Source organism: Hyperoodon ampullatus, assembly GCF_949752795.1.
Source record: "Hyperoodon ampullatus genome assembly, chromosome: 14".
Taxonomy (NCBI): domain Eukaryota; kingdom Metazoa; phylum Chordata; class Mammalia; order Artiodactyla; family Ziphiidae; genus Hyperoodon; species Hyperoodon ampullatus.
This window is the reverse complement of record NC_136927.1, coordinates 131,281-148,021: the sequence shown is the minus strand read 5'-3', so window position 1 is coordinate 148,021 and position 16,741 is coordinate 131,281. Positions and strand designations below refer to the sequence as shown.

Here is a 16,741-nt window from a genome sequence, read left to right as displayed (position 1 = left end):
ACTAAGGCCCAGAATAGTCCTGTTAAGGCCCTGACACTGTAAGTAAGGCCTGGAAGCTGTCCCTAATGTAGGCCCTGCTGACAGTAATAACTAAAGGCCTGACACTATACTGAGCTAATATACTGACCCATGTCTAACCAAGGTCCTGACACTATTCCTAAGTCAGCCCTGACACTGTCCCCAAATAAAGCCGTGTGGTTGTTGCTAACATAGGCTCTGAAGCTATCCATAACTGAGGCCCTGACGCTCTCCCTAACTCAGGCTCTGATCATGTCTTAAGATCGTAATGCTGATTCTACAGAGGCCCTGATGCTGCTCCTGACTCACGCCCTGACAGTGTCCCTAGCTAAGGGCCTGACGCTAGGCCTCAGTCATGCTCTGACCGTCTCTCTGTCAGGCTCTGACGCTGTCTCTACCTGAAGCCCTGACACTCGTTCTGAACAAGTCCTTGATACTCTCAGTAACTAAAGTTTGACACTATCCCTAGGTTATTTCCTGATACTATACCTAGACCTTAACGTAACCGTTTCTTTAGCTAAGGTTGAGCTTCTTATGCCAACTAAAGCCCTGATGCTGTGCCTAACTGAGGCCCTGACTTTAGTCCCAAGGCCGTGACACTGTCCCTAACTAAGGCCTAGATGCTCATCCTAAGTCAGGGCCTCATACTGTCCCTACCTAGGGCCCTGACACTATTCCTAACTGAGGCCCTGACACAATCCATAACAAAGTCCTTGACACTACTGCTAACTCAGGCCCTGACAGTGTCCCTAAATAACGCCCTGATACTACTCCTAACTCAGGCCATGACATTGTTCCTAACTAAGGCTCTGATACTACTCTTAACTCAGGCCCTGACATGATACCTAACAAAGACTCTGATGATAGTCCTAACCAAGGCCCTGACACACACTGTCCCTATCTAAGGCCTTGACATTGCTCCTAACTCAGGCCCTCACACGATTACTAACAAAGGCTCTGTTGCTAGTCCTAACTAAGGACCTGACACTGTCCCCAACTAAGGCCCTGACACTACTCCTAACTCAGGCCTTGACATGATACCTAACAAAGGCTGTGATGCTAGTCCACACTAAGGCCCAACACTGTCCCTAACTAAAGCCTTGACACTACTCCTAAGTCAAGGGCTTTAGTTAGGTCCTGTTTCAGCGCCTTAGTTAGGAATAGCGTCAGAACCTTTGTTAGGTATCGTGTCAGGGCCTAAGTTAGGAGTACTGTCAGGGCCTTAGTTAGGTACAGTGTCAGGGGCTGAGTTAGGAGTACGGTGAAGGCCTTGGTGAGGACAGTGTCAGGGCCTTAGTTAGGACTATTCAGGTCCTTAGGTAGGGACAGAGTTAGGGCTTCAGGTAGGCTAATTATTACTTACTTAAATAAGTAAGCCTTGTTAGGTATCGGGTCAGGGCCTAAATTAGGAGTACTGTCAGGGTCTTAGTTAGGGACAGTGTGAGGGCCTTGGTTAGGACTAGCATCTGAGCCTTTGTTAGGGACAGTGTCAGGGTCTTAGTTAGGAGTAACGTCAGGACCTTCTGTTAGGTACACTGTCAGGGCCTGAGTTAGGATTAGTGTTAGGGCCTTTGTTAGGGACAGTATCAGGCCCTGACGTTCGACCAGCATCTAGGCCTTAGTTAGGGACAGTGTCAAGGCCTTGAGACTAAGTCAGGGCCTGAGTTACGCACAGCATCAGGCCTTCAGTTGGCATAAGAGGCTCGACTTTAGCTAAAGACAGGGTTACGTTAAGGTATAGGTATAGTGTCAGGAAATGACCTGGGCATAGTGTGAATACCACAGTTACTGAGAGTATCATGTCCTTGTTTAGAAGCAGTGTCAGGGGTTCAGGTAGGGATCGCCTGGGAGCCTGTCTTAGGGAGAGTGACAGGGCCTGAGTGAGGCCTAGCGTCAGGCCCTTAGCTAGGGACACTCTCAGGGCATGACTTAGGAGCAGCAATGGGGCCTTTGTAGGATGAGCAGTAGGGTCTTAGTTAAAGACATGATCAGGGCCTGAGTTAGGAGTACGTTCAGGGCCTTAGGTAGGGAGAGTGTCAGGGCCTTAGTTAAGACTAGCATCAGAGCCTTTGTTAGGTATCGTCTCAGGGCCTGAGTTATGAGTAGTGTCAGGGCCTTAGTTAGGGACAGTGTCAGGACCTGAGATAGGAGTAGTGTGAAGGTTTTAGTTAGGGCCAGTGTCAGGGCCTGATTTAGCCGTAGTCAGGGCCTTAGTTGGGGACAGCATTAGGACTTCAGGTAGGATAAGAGGCAGGACATTAGCTACGGACTGAGTCAGGTTACAGACTAGGCATGATGTCAGGGAATGAGCGAGGGATAGTTTGAAGGCCTTAGTTATTCAGATCATCAGGACCTTATTTAGGACTTGCTTCAGGGCCTTATCTAGGGACAGTGTCCACGCGAGGCTTAGGAGTAGCACCAGTACTTCTGTAAGATCAGCATCAGGGTCTTTGTTAAAGACATTATCAGGACCTCTGTTAGGGACAGCCTCAGGGCCTCTCTTAGGGACAGTATCAAGGCCTCACTTAGGGACAGTTTCAGGAACTCAGTAAGAGATTGGTCAGGATATAAGCTTAGGATAGTGTCAGGACTTGCGATATTGACAGCAGCAGGGCCTTTATTAGGGACAGTGTCAGGGCCTGATTTAGGACTAGCATCAGTGCCTCTGTTAGGAACAGTGTCAGGGCCTGTTTTAGGTGTAGTATCAGGGCCTTATTTAGGGACAGTATCAGGGCCTGAGTTAAGTGTAGCATCAGGGCCTTAGTTAGGAATAGTGTCAAGGCCTTAGTTAGGGTTACCATCAGTGCCTTCGTTAGGTATCGTGTCAGGGCCTGAGTTAGTAGTAGTGTCAGGGCCTCAGGGACAGTGTCAGGGCCTGAGTCATTAGTAGTGTCAAGGCCTTCGTTAAGGACAGTGTCAGGGCCTGAGTTAGGTGTAGCATCAGGGCCTTAGTTAGGAGTAGTGTCAAGGGCTTAGTTAGGGTCAGTGTCAGGGCCTTAGTTAGGATTAGCATCAGAGCCTTTGTTAGGTACCGTGTCAGCGCCTTTGTTTCGGACAGTGACAGGGCCTTGGTTAGAAGTAGCATCAGAGCCTTTGTTAGTTATAATGTCAAGGCAGAGTTAGGAGTAGTGTTAGGGCCTTAGTTAGGGACACTGTCACGGCCTGAGGTAGGTGTAGTGTCAGGGCCTTAGGTAGAGACAGTATCAGGGCCTGAGTTAGTGGTAGTGTCCAGGCCTTAGTTAAGGACAGTGTCAGAGCCTTAGGTACGATTAGCATCAGAGCCTTTGTTAAGTATCGTGTTAGGGCCTGAATTACGAGTCGCACAAGGCCCTTCATTGGGGACAGTGTTAGGGCCTGAGTTAGGAGTGGCATCAGTGCCTTTGTTAGGAACAGTGTCAGGGCCTTAGTTAGGACTAGCATCAGAGCCTTTGTTAGGAATCGTTTGAGGGCCTGAGTTAGGAGTAGTGTCAGGGCCTTAGTTAGGGACAGTGTCAGTGCCTTAGTTAGGAACAGCATCAGAGCCTTTTTTAGGTATCGTGTCATGGCCTGAGTTATTAGTAATCTCAGGCCTTACTTAGGGACAGTGTCATTGCCTTGGTTAGGACTAGCATCAGAGCCTTTGTTAGGGACAGTGTCAGGGTCTTAATTAGGACTGGGGTCAGGGCCTTCTGTTAGGTAGTGTCAGGGACTGAGTTAGCCATAGTGCTAGGTCCTTAGATAGGGACAGTATCAGGTCCTGACTTTGGACCAGCATCTAGGCCTTAGTTTGGGACAGTGTCAGGGCCTTGGTTAGGAGTAGCATCAGAGCCTTCTGTTAGGTACAGTGTCAGGGCCTGAGTTAGGAATAGTGTTAGGGCCTTTGTTAGGGACAGTATCAGGCCCTGACGTTGGACCAGCATCTAGGCCTTAGTTAGGGACAGTGTCATGGCCTTGGGGCTAAATTCACGGCCTGATTTAGGCACAGCATCAGGGCTTTAGTCGGCATAAGAGGCTCGACTTTAGCTAAAGATAGAGTTAGGTTAATATCTAGGTATTAGTGTCAGGAAATGACCTGGGGATAGTGTCAATACCATAGTTACTGAGAGTACCAGGGGCCTTGTTTAGAACCAGTGTCAGGGCTTCAGGTAGGGACAGCGTCAGAGCCTGATGTAAGGAGAGCGACGGCCTGAGTGAGGCCTAGCATCAGGCCCTTAGCTAGGGACATTCTCAGGGCATGACTTAGGAGCAGCATTAGGGCCTTTGTAGGATGAGCATTAGGGTCTTTGTTAAAGACATGATCAGGGCCTGAGTTAGGAGTACGTTCAGGGCCTTAGGTAGGGGGAGTGTCAGGGCCTTAGTTAAGACTAGCATGAGAGCCTTTGTCAGGCATCATGTCAGGGCCTGTGTTATGTGTAGTGTCAGGGTCTTTGTTAGGGACAGTGTCTGACCTGAGTTAGGAGTAGTTTGAAGGCTTTAGTTAGGGCCAGTGTCAGGGCCTGAGTTAGGAGTAGTCAGTGACTTAGTTAGGGACAGCATTAGGGCTTCAGGTAGGATAAGAGGCAGGACATTATCTACAGATCGAGTCAGGTTATGGGCTAGGGAAAATGTTAGGAAATGAGCGAGGGATAGTTTGAAGGCCTTAGTTATTCAGAGCATCAGGGCCTTATTTAGGACCAGCGTCAGGGCCTTATCTATTGAGTGTCAGGCCAGGCTTAGGAGCAGCACAATTGCCTCTGTAGGATGAGCATCAGGGTCTTTGTTAAAGACATTCTCAGGGCCTGTGTTAGGGACAGCCTCAGGGCCTCACTTAGGGACAGCGTCAAGGCTTACATCAGGAGAGTTCTAGGACGTTATTAAGACATTTGTTAGAATATATTCTCAGGATAGTGTCAGGACTTTAGATATTGACGGCAGCAGGGCCTTAGTTAGGGTCAGTGTCAGGACCTTAGGACTAGCATCAGAGCCTTCAAAGGAATCGTGTGAGGGCCTGTGTTAAGAGTAGTGTCAGTGCTTTAGTTAGGGCCAGTGTCAGGGCCTTAGTTAGGGACAGTGTCAGGGCCTTAGTTAGGACTAGTGTCAGAGCCTGAGTTAGGAGTAGTGTCAGGGCCTTAGGACTAGCGTCAGGGCCTTCTGTTACGTACAGTGTCAGAACCTGAGTTAGGAATAGTGTTAGGGCCTTAGTTAGGAACAGTATCAAGCCCTGACCTAGGAGAAGCATCTAGGCCTTAATTAAGGACAGTGTCACGGACTTGGGACTAAATTCAGGGCCTGAGTTAGGCGCAGCATCAGGGCTTTAGTTATCATCAGAGGGAGGACATTAGCTAGTGACAGGGTCAGGTTAACATCTAGGGATCATGTCACGACGTTAGTTACTGAGAGTACCAGGGCCATTTTTAGAACCAATGTCAGGGCTTCAGGTAGGGACAGCGTGAGAGCCTGACTTAGGGAGAGTGACAGGGCCTGAGTGAGGCCTAGCATCAGGCCCTTAGCTGGGGACACTGTCAGGTCATGACTTTGGAGCAGCATCAGGGCCTTTGTAGGATCAGTATTAGGGTCTTAGTTAAAGACATGTTCAGGTCCTGAGTTAGGAGTAGGTTCAGGGCCTTAGTTACGGAGAGTGTCAGGGCCTTAGTTAGGAGTAGCATCAGAGCCTTTGTTAGGTATCGTGTCAGGGCCTGAGTTAGGACTAGTCAGGGCCTTAGTTAGGGACAGCATTAGGGCTTCAGGTAGGATCAGAGGCAGGACATTAGCTATGGATCGAGTCAGGTTAAGGGCTAGGGATTATGTCAGTAAATAAGCAAGGGATAGTTTGAGGGCTTTAGTTACTCAGAGCATCAGGGCCTTATTTAGAAGCAGCGTCAGGGCCTTATCTAGGGACAGTGTCCGGGAAAGGCTTAGTCGCACCACAAGTGCCTCTGTAGGATCAGGATCAGGGTGTTGGTTAAAGATATTATCGGGGTGTCTGTTACGGACAGCCTCGGGGCCTCACTTAGGGACAGCATCAAGGTTCACTTAGGGAGAGTTTCAGGACTTCAGTAAGAGATGAGTCAGGATATAAGCTTAGGATTGTGTCAGGATATAGATATTGACAGCAGCAAGTCTTTATATAGGGACAGTGTCAGGGCCTGAGATAGTAGCATCGGTGCTTTTGTTAGGTTAGGGTTAGGGTTATGGATAGAGGTTTTGGGTTAGAGGTTTAGGGTTAGGGTTAGGTGTTAGGGTTAGGGTTAGCGTTAGTGTTAGTTATGGATAGGGTTAGTTAGGGTTAGGGTTGGGGTAGGGTTAGGTTTAGGGTTTTAGGGTTTTAGGCTTTCAGGGTTATGGTTTAGGGTTAGGGTCAGGGTTAGGGTCAAGACTAGGGGTTTGGGGTTAGGGTTTAAAGGTTACAGTGAGGGTTAGGGTAAGAGGGTAGCCTTAGGGTTAGCATACGGGTTACGGTACAGGTTAGGGTATGGCTACGGCTTAGGCTTATGGTATGTGTTAGGGTACAGGTTAGGCTTAGGGTATGGATTAGGGTTAGGATACAGGTTTGGGTACAGTTTAAGTTTAGGGCACGGGTTAGGCTTGGGGTATGGGTCGGGTTAGGGTTAGGGTTTAGTGTTTAGGGTTAGGGTTAGGGTGAGCGAACGGGTAAGGTTTATGGTAAAGGTGAGTGTTAGGGTAGCGTTAAGGTTAGGTTTAGGGTTAGGGTTAGGGTTAGGGTCACGGGTTAGGGTTAAGGTTAGGGTTAGGGTTAGTGTTAGTGTTGGGTTAGGGTTAGGTTTAGGGTTAGTGGTTAGGGTCAGGGTCAGGTTAGGGTTAGGGTTAGGGTATGGGTTAGGTTATGGTTTAGTGTTAGTGTACGGGTTAGGGTTAGGGTATGGGTTCTGGTTTGGTATGCCTTAGTTTTAGGATTCAAGTATGGGTTAGGGTATGGCTACGGTTTAGGGTTAGGGTATTGGTTAGGGTACAGGTTAGGGTATGGATTAGGGTACGGGCTAGGGCTAGGGTACAGTTTAGGGTGTGGAGCAAGGGTGTCCTGAAGGGAGTGGCTTGGGGTCAGGAGGCGGTGGAGAGTGTGTTTCGTGGGAGAGTCTTGCACACCTGTGACATTTCGTTCTCGGGGTCAGCATGGTAGTGCGGATCCACCATCTGCCCATTTTTCTGTTCCTTCATCGCTCACTCATTCCCTTGCTCATTGGTTCATTGACCCTCTCGATCCGTGACTTGAGCAGTTACTAAGGGTGTACTGTCTGCAGCAAAACACAGGACGCAGAGGGCCCGAGATATCTGGCCGTCGGTAAGACTAAGGCCTGCTCAGCCCGTCACTCACGGTGAGCCTGGGAGTGAACTGTGCACCAGGGCAGGGGCTCCACGGGGACGAGAAGACCATGCAATTGGGGTGCTGCCGCTTCCCGCCTCCTCTCCCTCAGGCTCCCTGGCCTTCCCGCATCCCTGTGGCACAGCTCTGTGTTTGGTCACCCTTTGTGTGGTAGAGGCCTGGAGGAGATGGTCAGTGTCCTCATGGGAGGATCTTGCTGCCCACAGAGCACCTGGGACTCTGAATCCAAGTTCAGCAAGGGGAATACTCTGGAACTTTCTGACCCTCCAGGCACCAGAAGCCTGGGAGCTTGGCTGGGCTCCCGTACCCACTTCTTATGCAGTCTCCCTGGATCCCCCATCCCACCACAGAGAGTATCCAGAAGGTGCTTTGTGAGGCCCTTTCCAGTCTGTGCAGCACCAGGGCCCTGGGGCTCTTCCAGGCCCAGAGCATCTCTGAGTATGTTCCAGTGTAGTGAAAAATTGACAGTTTTCACACAGTGTAGAACAAGCCTGGCGGTTATTTATGGTTTGTGTTGTGTGTGATTTTTTATGGTCTTGGAGAGTCCTATCATTTTTTTTATGCATCAGCACATTTTCCCACAGCAGGTGCTTGAGTCCACAGGCTCAGGGGGTATTCCTGGGTTCTCTGGTCAGGAAGGCCCAGTCAGACTGGAGGGGAGACTGACCACATCCAAGGCCTGGTCCTTGTCAGGCAGAGGGCAGGAGATAGTCCAGTTGAGGTAGGATTGAGGCTCATTCCAGGAGGGTCATCCTGACTGTGGTCTAAAGAGATGCTGCTGCTTCTGCGAATATTTTTTTTAGAGGAGAAAAACAGATGTTGTATAGAGCATGACTTGGACTAACAGGCAAAGGCAAGTCCGTGCAGGCCTGCGAGAGGGGGATCATGTCTCCCAGATCTTCATGGACTGTAGACCCAGCACCTCTGCAATCAGCCCCAGGTGGAGCAGCATTAAGACATAGAAGAAGTGGACTTGGGTCAGACTGCAGCTTTGTGATTGTGCACAGAGATGGCCGACTGCTTCCCAAATCCAGGGTTCTAGAACTGGGGCCTCTGGAGGGCATAGGCATTCAGGAATATGGTGAAGTGCTTATGGAAGAGTAGATAGCAAAATGTAAGCCTCAGCCCACAGCAAGATACCATGCAAGATAACACAAGACCCCCAGTCCGGAAGTAGCACAGACATGACCTGCAAGTGACACTCAGACTTGCTTCTCCCACGAGCGGCTGGGGCAGCGGAAGGCTCGGCTGAGGCAGCTGAGCAGGCTGGGTCTGTACCCCACGACTGGGCAGGGCAGAGCGTGCTTGAGCCTTCAACTAGCCTCTGTGACAGATGCAGGGCCGTGACCATTTTTATTTCCCAGGGACCATCTGCTGTCTCCTCATTCTTGGGGAGGGTGAAACAAAAACAAACTTTGTGAAATTTCCTGAGCTTTTGTGTGTATGTGTGTGTATTACGTGAGTGTGCGCAAGCATGTGCATGTGTGTGCTGTCTGTGCACAGGTCTGTGTACATCCGAGTGCATGTGAGTGTGTTTATGTGCAGGCAGGCACATGTGTGTATGCACGTGTTTTTGCATGCGCAGCACGTGTGATTGTGTGCCTGTGTGTGACTGCAGTCCATCTTTTCATGTGTGTGTGTACATGTGTGTGAATGCCGGTATGCTTGGGCATGTACGTGCACATATGTGTGTACACGTGCGTGCTGTGGGGGGACGAGGAAGGCATGGAGTTGTTGCTTTCTGGTGCCGCCTTCCCCCACCCTCCCTTTTGCTGTTGCCTTAGCACTTTGTGGTGAAGTGTAGAGACTCAAAAGGAGGACCACTCCCCGCTACCGTGAGTGATCTGCCTGCTCATCCTCACGGTCATCCATCTGTCCAGTAAACATCCCTGAGCCTGTGCCATGTGCTGGGGCCTGGGGTCCACAGTGAAGCAGGCGCATGCTCTCAGCTGTGCTCAGCCCAGCCGGGCGTGGGACAGAGGAGCTGCAGGCCAGGTGTGTCTGTGGAGGGAGAGGTTACCTCTGGCTGGTGGGTCAGCGGAGGTGGCAGCTGAGCTGAACTGAAGGAGTGGGATGGACGGAGCTCGCTCTAGAGGAGGGTGGGGGCAGGGGGCAGGGGAAGGGGCTGGGTGCCTGGCTCACGGGGAGGACACATCGCAGAGGGGCTGCAAGGGTGGCCAGACAGCTAGCTTTGACTTCGTTTTATAGACAGAGAGAACAGTTTTGGAACCAGAGTGACAGGATTAGGCCCACATTTTTCCTCTGGTGGCGGCTGAGGGGTTTGATGGTAGAAGAGAGAAGCTGGGCCGAGGAACAGGGGTGACGGTAGGGGCTGTGCCTCTGCCAGGCTTCCAGCCTCTTTGTGGTGGTCCCTTGGGTCCACAAGGTTAGCACGCACCTTGTGTGAGGCCGGAATGGGGCTTCCTCTTCATTCCCTCTTTCCCAGAAGTAAATGCAACACAGTTCGGAGTTGTTGAGACTGAGGGGGCCATCTTGCAGGAAAGGCAAGCATCAGCGTTGGGTGGGGTGCCTACCCGGGGTCAAGGGGGAACCCTTAGCCAGACCCGCAGACCCCAGGGAAGGACACGGTGTGCTCAGAGAGGCAGGGATAGTCAGGAGAGCCAGGTGTGCAGAGGAGGCTCGGCCAAGGGGGCCCTGGGGGCTCAGGCACTCAGGGAGTGAGGGGAGGGGTGGCCAGACAGCCGTGAATGAGGCCCAGGGGTCGACGGGGTCGTGCTGTGTACAGGGTGGACACACAGGGCCCGAGGCTGTTCTGTAGGGAACGTCTCCTGGCTGCAGTGGGCTCTGGAAATTGTCTGCGGGTTGCCATGCCTCCTGGGGCTCTCCGGCCCAGGCCTTAGCCGGGAGCTGCCTGTCCAGCCTACCCCGGCTCCACCTCCAGACTGCGCAAGGCTGGGCGGGCGGGATGGGCTCCTCGTGTCTCAGTTGCCATGACCTGTGATGTTTCCTTTCCAGTTGCCAGATTCATTATAAGGATATATGTACAGTTTGTTGCGTTGTTTTGCGCCACCCGTTGGCTTAGGGAAGACCTGCCCTGGTAGGTTGGCCTGCAAGGTGTGCTACTTCCGAGCCTCCATCTGACATACTCTTCCCTGTCTGAAATGCAAACACAGCACACACTCCCTGCCTGGTTTGGGAATGATGACACCTCACCTCTCGCCCCTCCTACCCTGTCCTGCCCACACTCCAACCTCAAGGACACTTCGGTTCCCCATCTGACTCCCGACCCCTCCAGCTGGCTGGGGACAGGCAGCCTCATGAGACAGTGTGCACAAAGCTTTCTGGCCGGACTGTGAGGATGGGGACCAGGTCCCACCTGTGCCAATGAAGTAGGCGTCTCACCTGGATTTGTCTCTGGGCTGTTGAAGGTGGACTGAAGGTCAGACGGTCCAGAGGCCAAGGGCCCCAGAGGAGGGGGTGTGGGCGCAGGTGGACCAGGAGCAGCTGCCCCTCTGGTCAGGAGAGTCCAACAACCCAGACTTTCTGGTTCCTGGGGGGAGGAGAGGGCAGAGGCAGTGGGGGCCCAAAGACAGGTCCTGATTCACCTCTGGATGGAGCCACTCAGCTGAGCCCAGGTTTTGAGGGATTAGAGTTAAAGGATGCAGGGTTCAGGGTCAGGGTTAGAGGGTCAGGTCAGACGGTCTGAGTCAGGGTCAGGGTAAGGGTTGGGAGTTTACAGGTCAAGGTCGAGTATCTAGGGGCTAGGGGTTAGGAGCATTAGGGTTTAGGATTAGAGATGAGGAGGTTAGGGTTAGGGAGGGAACAGTAGAGATTTGGGCGTTAGGGTCAGTGGGTTAGTGTTAAGCAGAACTGGCCCACGGACCCCCTAACCCCACACCTCTGAGTCCTATAGGACGGAGAGGACTTGCCCGGGGTCACTCACGAGTGTGGGGTTCACCTGGGCCGCTGGTTATCTACCCCCATCCTGGAACCTGAGAGCAGAAGAACGAAACGTCTGCTCTGGTCACTGACTGTTTCAAATCCACCTCAACCTCAGTCAACGGCTGTTAGGGCCTCAGCAGCCCACAGGGTTTCCTCCTACCATCTGAACTGGAAAGAGTAGTGCTGGCCCCACTTGGCCTGGGCAGCCCGGGTCCAGCACAGGCCTGACTGAGCTCACTCCATGGTCATGTTATGAATTTATACAGAACTTGGTGCAGCGACCTGCCAGCCCCCAGGTGCTGCCTCCTGAGGGCTGCTGGGGCCCTCCTGGGACTGCAGGCATCCTTTGTCCCATCTGAGTGGGCATCAATAGACATCAAGTCTCAGGACAGCCCTTGACCTCTGACCATCCAGGCAGTCATCTGTGGTCCTCCAGCTCAAGCCAGTCCGGTCCCTGTCAAGTCTCTGTGGCCAATTACTGAGCTGACCTTGCTGCTGGGCAATTGAACAGCTACCTGGGCAGCACAGACAGCCCTTTGGGATGTTTCAGTTACTAACATCCTTGTGGTTGAGAAAAGGGCCTCCCCCTCACAGGCTCATAGCCTGCCACGCGAGGTAATAACCATCTAAACATTTGAGTGTGTCCCTGACACAACAACCATACAGCAGTTGTTGGCCTTGCAATGGCCTTGGATGGCCTTGCAATCCTTTGGGCTTCCAGCTGTAACAAACTTTTGATATTCATACTCATTAAGAGTCAGAGATACGGGAGCAACTGGGCCACCCAGTGGACAGTTTCACACTGAGGCTGCATGGTCTTGGAGAGCCACATGCACCCATGTGGTCTCTGAAAGCTGCCAATGATGGATTCCATGATACGGCATAATCCTTGAGCCTCCCACTGCTTCATTGAGCAAGAATTTCCTAACCTCCATAGCATTTAGTCTCTGCTCTTCGTAAAGGAGGGAGGAGACTGGATAAATGAGCAGTATTGTTCTTGGGGGATGGGTGAGTCATGTGGCCAGGGGGCAGGTGTGACTCCTGGGCTCCCACCACCAGAGACATCAAGGAGGGCTGTGCCTTTTGCAAGAGGAAGAGGTTCTTGCTGTTGAGGATGGACAGCAAGAGCACTGGATGGGTGGCTGCAGCCCCTGACCCTAAATCAGCCCCTTCCTTCCTTGGCCTTCAGATCCCACAGCTGTGCAGTGGGCCGTCAGTGATGTGGAATCTGCCGCTTTCCCCAATCCAGCATCTGTTCTCATGCCAAAGTCCAGAACCTCAACTTTACTTTGGGAACTTCTTACCTGTTTCCAGTCCAAACAGTTCCAGAGGGCTGATGTACGTTCCACCCACCTTGAAGATGGGCATATGATCCACATTTAGCCAATCCCATGTTCCATCCTATGGAACATGCTCTGATGGGTTCAAGGACGGTGCTATGATCCAAACCAGGCCAATGACGTTTATTTTATTTTATTTTTTGACCATACTGTGCACGCGGGATTTTAGTTCCCTGACCAAGGATCGAACTTGTGCCCCTTACATTGGGAGCTCAGAGTCTTAACCACTGGACCACCAGGGAAGTCCCATCCCCTCATTTTCAAAACTGCTATGGATTTAAAGCACACAAGATGGTTGTGATATGAGTGGGCTTTTCAGTATGACTTCTTTGACTTAGAATGTTTTCAATGTTTATCCATGTTGTAACATGGATTATCAGTGCTTCATTTTTTTTTATTGTGGTTAAAAATACGTAACATGGGGATGGGGGGCAAGTGGAGGGAACGGCCCAGATGCACAGCATTCATGGACCCTCTGGACTGGAGGGACTCGTGAGAGCCGGAGCCCAGAAATCCGGGAACGATAAGACGCAGCGTCCCCTCCAATTCCCGTGAGCACCCCTTGCTCCATCCTCCGCCCAAATAGCTCAGCTAGGCCCTCTCCCCACTCTTGACACTCCAGACTCAGCCGGGACAGACCTCCGCAGCCGCCGCTCCCCGCCCTGCAGGAGAAGCTCAGAGGTCCTGTCCCCCTTTCCTCTGAGGGACTCTTTGGTGACCACAAAAGGATTTGGTCGCTCAGGACAAAGCTGGTAGAGGAGAGCGGGATGGCTGCGCCCGGCGCACCACGCTTCCTCCTGACCTTCGACTTGGACGAGACTATCGTGGACGAAAACAGCGATGACTCCGTCATGTGCGTGCCGCGGCGGGCCAGCGGCTGCCTGAGAGCCTGCATGCCACCTAGCGCGAGGGCTTCTACAACGAGTACATGCAGTGCGTCTTCCAGTACCTGGGCGAGCAGGGCGTGCGGCCGCGGGACTTGCGCGCCATCTACGAGGCCATCCCCCTGTCGTCCGGCACGGGCGAGCTGCTGCAGTTTGTGGCCAAGCAGGGTGCCTGCTTTGAGATTATTCTCATCTCAGAGGCCAACACCTTTGGCGTGGAGAGTGCGCTGAGTGCCGCCGGCCACCACAGCCTGTTCTGCCGCATCTTCAGCAACCCGTCGGGGCCCGACCCTTGGGGGCTGCTGGCGCTGCGGCCCTTCCACGCGCACAGCTGCGCTCGCTGCCCCGCCAACATGTGCCAGCACAAGGTGCTCAGCGACTATCTGCGCGAGCAGGCGCACGACGGCATGGCCTTCGAGCACCTTTTCTATGTGAGCGACGGCGCCAACGACTTCTGCCCCATGGGGCTGCTGGCAGGCGGCGACGTGGCCTTCCCACGCCGCCACTACCCCATGCACCGCCTTATGCAGGAGGCGCAGAAGGCCGAGCCCAGCTCCTTCCGCGCCAGGGTGGTGCCCTGGGAAACCTCCACCGAAGTGCGCCTACACCTGCATCAGGTGCTGAGGACGTGGCCTGCAGGGGCCACCTGGGCGGGGAGGGGGTGGGGCGGTGGGGGTCGGGAAAGAGAAAGCTAGTTTTATTACTCCCTTTCCCTTTCGTTTTGGTATATCCCTTCAGGATTTCCTGGAATCCCAGGTTGGTCCATTTGGGGACTGGAGGAGGGAGTTGGGAGCTGTCCCCATCTGTGCAGTTAACCGAGCTCAGCTGTCTCCCCCAGTTCCACTGCTAGCGAATTCCGGAGTCTGGCCGCAGCAGCGTGGCACGCATATCTGAGCAGGCAGCAGTGTTTCCACAAACCTCGTCCTCTCAGTTGGGAGGACGGGGTTCCCTGTCAGGGTCGAGAAGGAACATGTCCCGCCGCGGTGCAGTTAACTGTTGCCTTGGGCTGCGTGGCCTCCCTCCTCCAGTCTTCTGTCCAGAGGACCCAGGCCCCGAAATGTCCCCCCCCACCGACCTCCCCACACCAGACTCCCCACGGAGAGAGGTGGCGCTCCTTGCTGATGGTCCGAGGCCTAGATCTTGCTTTACCTACTGTGACCCTACACTACACTCCTTGCCGCCCCCCGCCCCCCCACCCTGTTAGCATCCCCACAGGATAAAAAGCTAGAGGGAACAGTCACCTCCTGTTGGTGGAAAGAGGTAGCACACTGTTCCAGGGCTCGGGTCTGGCCAGCCAGGGACCTCACAGAGCCCTAAGATGTCTCCTTGCACCCCAGCCTCCTCTATGCAGCAAGAAACCAGGGACTTACCCAAAGTCGCCCCACTGACTGGGCCTTTTGAGTCCCCCTCCTCCCGTATGGAACAGAAAGCCATGATGCTTTAAAGCAGAGCCAGTGGAAACCCAAGGCCCACCTCCCTCTTTTGGAGTTTCAGAGCTGTGAAGGAGGTGAAGGGCAGAGGTGAGCGAGATGTCTCACGCTGCCGTCTGGGGGATGAGGGCGAGGTGAGCTCTGCTCTCAGAGAGCCCCACCTAAGTGAGGGAGCTGGTCCCCACTCTTGGAGGAGTGCCCAGCCTGGGGAACCAAGACTGAATACATAACAAAGCAGGCAACAGGCAAAAGAGCGGGGTGCGGCCCACCTTCGCAGAGGGGCACACGGGTCTAGTGTGGAGGGCTCAGTGAGCACCGAGGAGATGGGAGATACTGCTGCTTAGGGCAGGCAGAGGCTCAATGAGCGGGAGCCTTACTAGTGGGTTGCCTTTCAGTCCCTCGGCCCGCTAGCCCTGCAGGGCAATCATCAGGAGGTCATCAGAATTTTATTCAAAGTTGGCACTTGGCTGGAGACCCTGTCTTGCATGGCGTAAGGGTCCCCTGTGGGTAAGGTCACCAAACTCCTTGGCTTCCAGTTTTTTTTCCTGTGTCCAGCAGGCCTCTGGGTACCTCCTCTGTCTTTACCAGGACGCCTTCCCACTGAAATGGGGGGAAGGAACAGACACAGCTCACAGCCCAGGAGGCGTGCCGGGCTGGTCCAGTCTTGACTGGAGCAGGCTTTGGTGTGGGACTCGAGGCTCACTCAAGGCGGTGCTTGGGTCAGCATCCCAGAGATCCCAGGCTGTCAGCAGCTGGGCTGCACATAGTTCCCGGGGAAGAATCCAGACCCCTCTGAGCCGGTGCCCTCACAGCAGCCATCGGAGTAGTGGCGGATGATGCAGATAATGGTGCCCTCAGAGAAGGAGAGTTCATTGTCCTTCTGGCGGGTGTATGGGTACAGTGTCATTACTGCAGGGCGGGAGGAGAGGGGTGCCATGCGACGTGCCTCCTGCCCCGCCACAGGGATGCTTGTGCCCACATACTGGACTCTAGGGGGCAATGTGGGGTGCCTTCTTCAAAGCCCCAGGACTCCTCCCAGCTGAGCTAATATTCAGTATCAGGCCAGCTGCTTCCCTCCTCTGTGGGGGTGCGGTGGCGTGGAATAAAAGGCCCCACAAGTGTGACACAAGCCATCCCCTCCACTCCAAGAAACTTCAGTGTTTGAGAGCAGGGCCCCAGGATCTACCCATGTTTTGTCATCTGCTTTCAGCCCCCGTTCATTCTGGTCTTTCCACAATGTCTCTGGCAGGTGCTGGAGGTATTGCTCAGTAGATGCTCTAGTAGGTGTTCAGTAAATACAGTAACATTGAATAGTGCAGACTTGGTCGAGTGAGCCTTGGGCAAGTCACTTAGTTTAACCTCTCAGGCTCAGCTTCGTCTGTTAAATGGGAGTGTGAAGATCCTAGGAGGTTAAGTAAAAATGAGAAAATGGATGAGAAGCTTCGACTCTGGGGTCTGGTATAAAGCAGGGGCTAAATTATGTTAAAACCCCCCACATAACATCATTTAAATCATTTTGAGCATACAGTTCTACGGCATTAACTACATTCACGTTGTTGTACAAATATTCTCAGCATCCACCTCCGGAAGTTATTCATTTTCCCTATGGAAAATTCTGTATCAGTTTCTCTAAATTTTTGCCAACATTTGTTATTTTTAGCTTTCTTGATTGTAGGCCTTCTGGTGTGTGGAGGGGTCGGCGTTGTGGTGTTAACTTGCATTTCATCACGACTAATGACGATTAACATCTCTTCATGTGCTTGCTGACCATTTGTATGTCTTATCTGGAGAAGGGTCTTTTGAAGTCCTTTTTCCATTTAAAACATTGGTTTGTTTGCCGAGTCCCGCCAAGCGCTCCTCCTGGCG

General features: G+C 52.9%; 1 pseudogene across 1 annotated transcript; it reads left to right on the top strand.

The window, feature by feature from the left end:
* The first annotated feature begins 13,328 nt into the window (after window positions 1-13,328).
* Window positions 13,329-14,295, top strand: LOC307062570 (phosphoethanolamine/phosphocholine phosphatase-like; annotated as a pseudogene). The gene is made up of 2 exons: window positions 13,329-14,062; window positions 14,284-14,295. The product of its transcript is annotated as a phosphoethanolamine/phosphocholine phosphatase-like (transcript).
* Window positions 14,296-16,741: the final 2,446 nt, after the last annotated feature.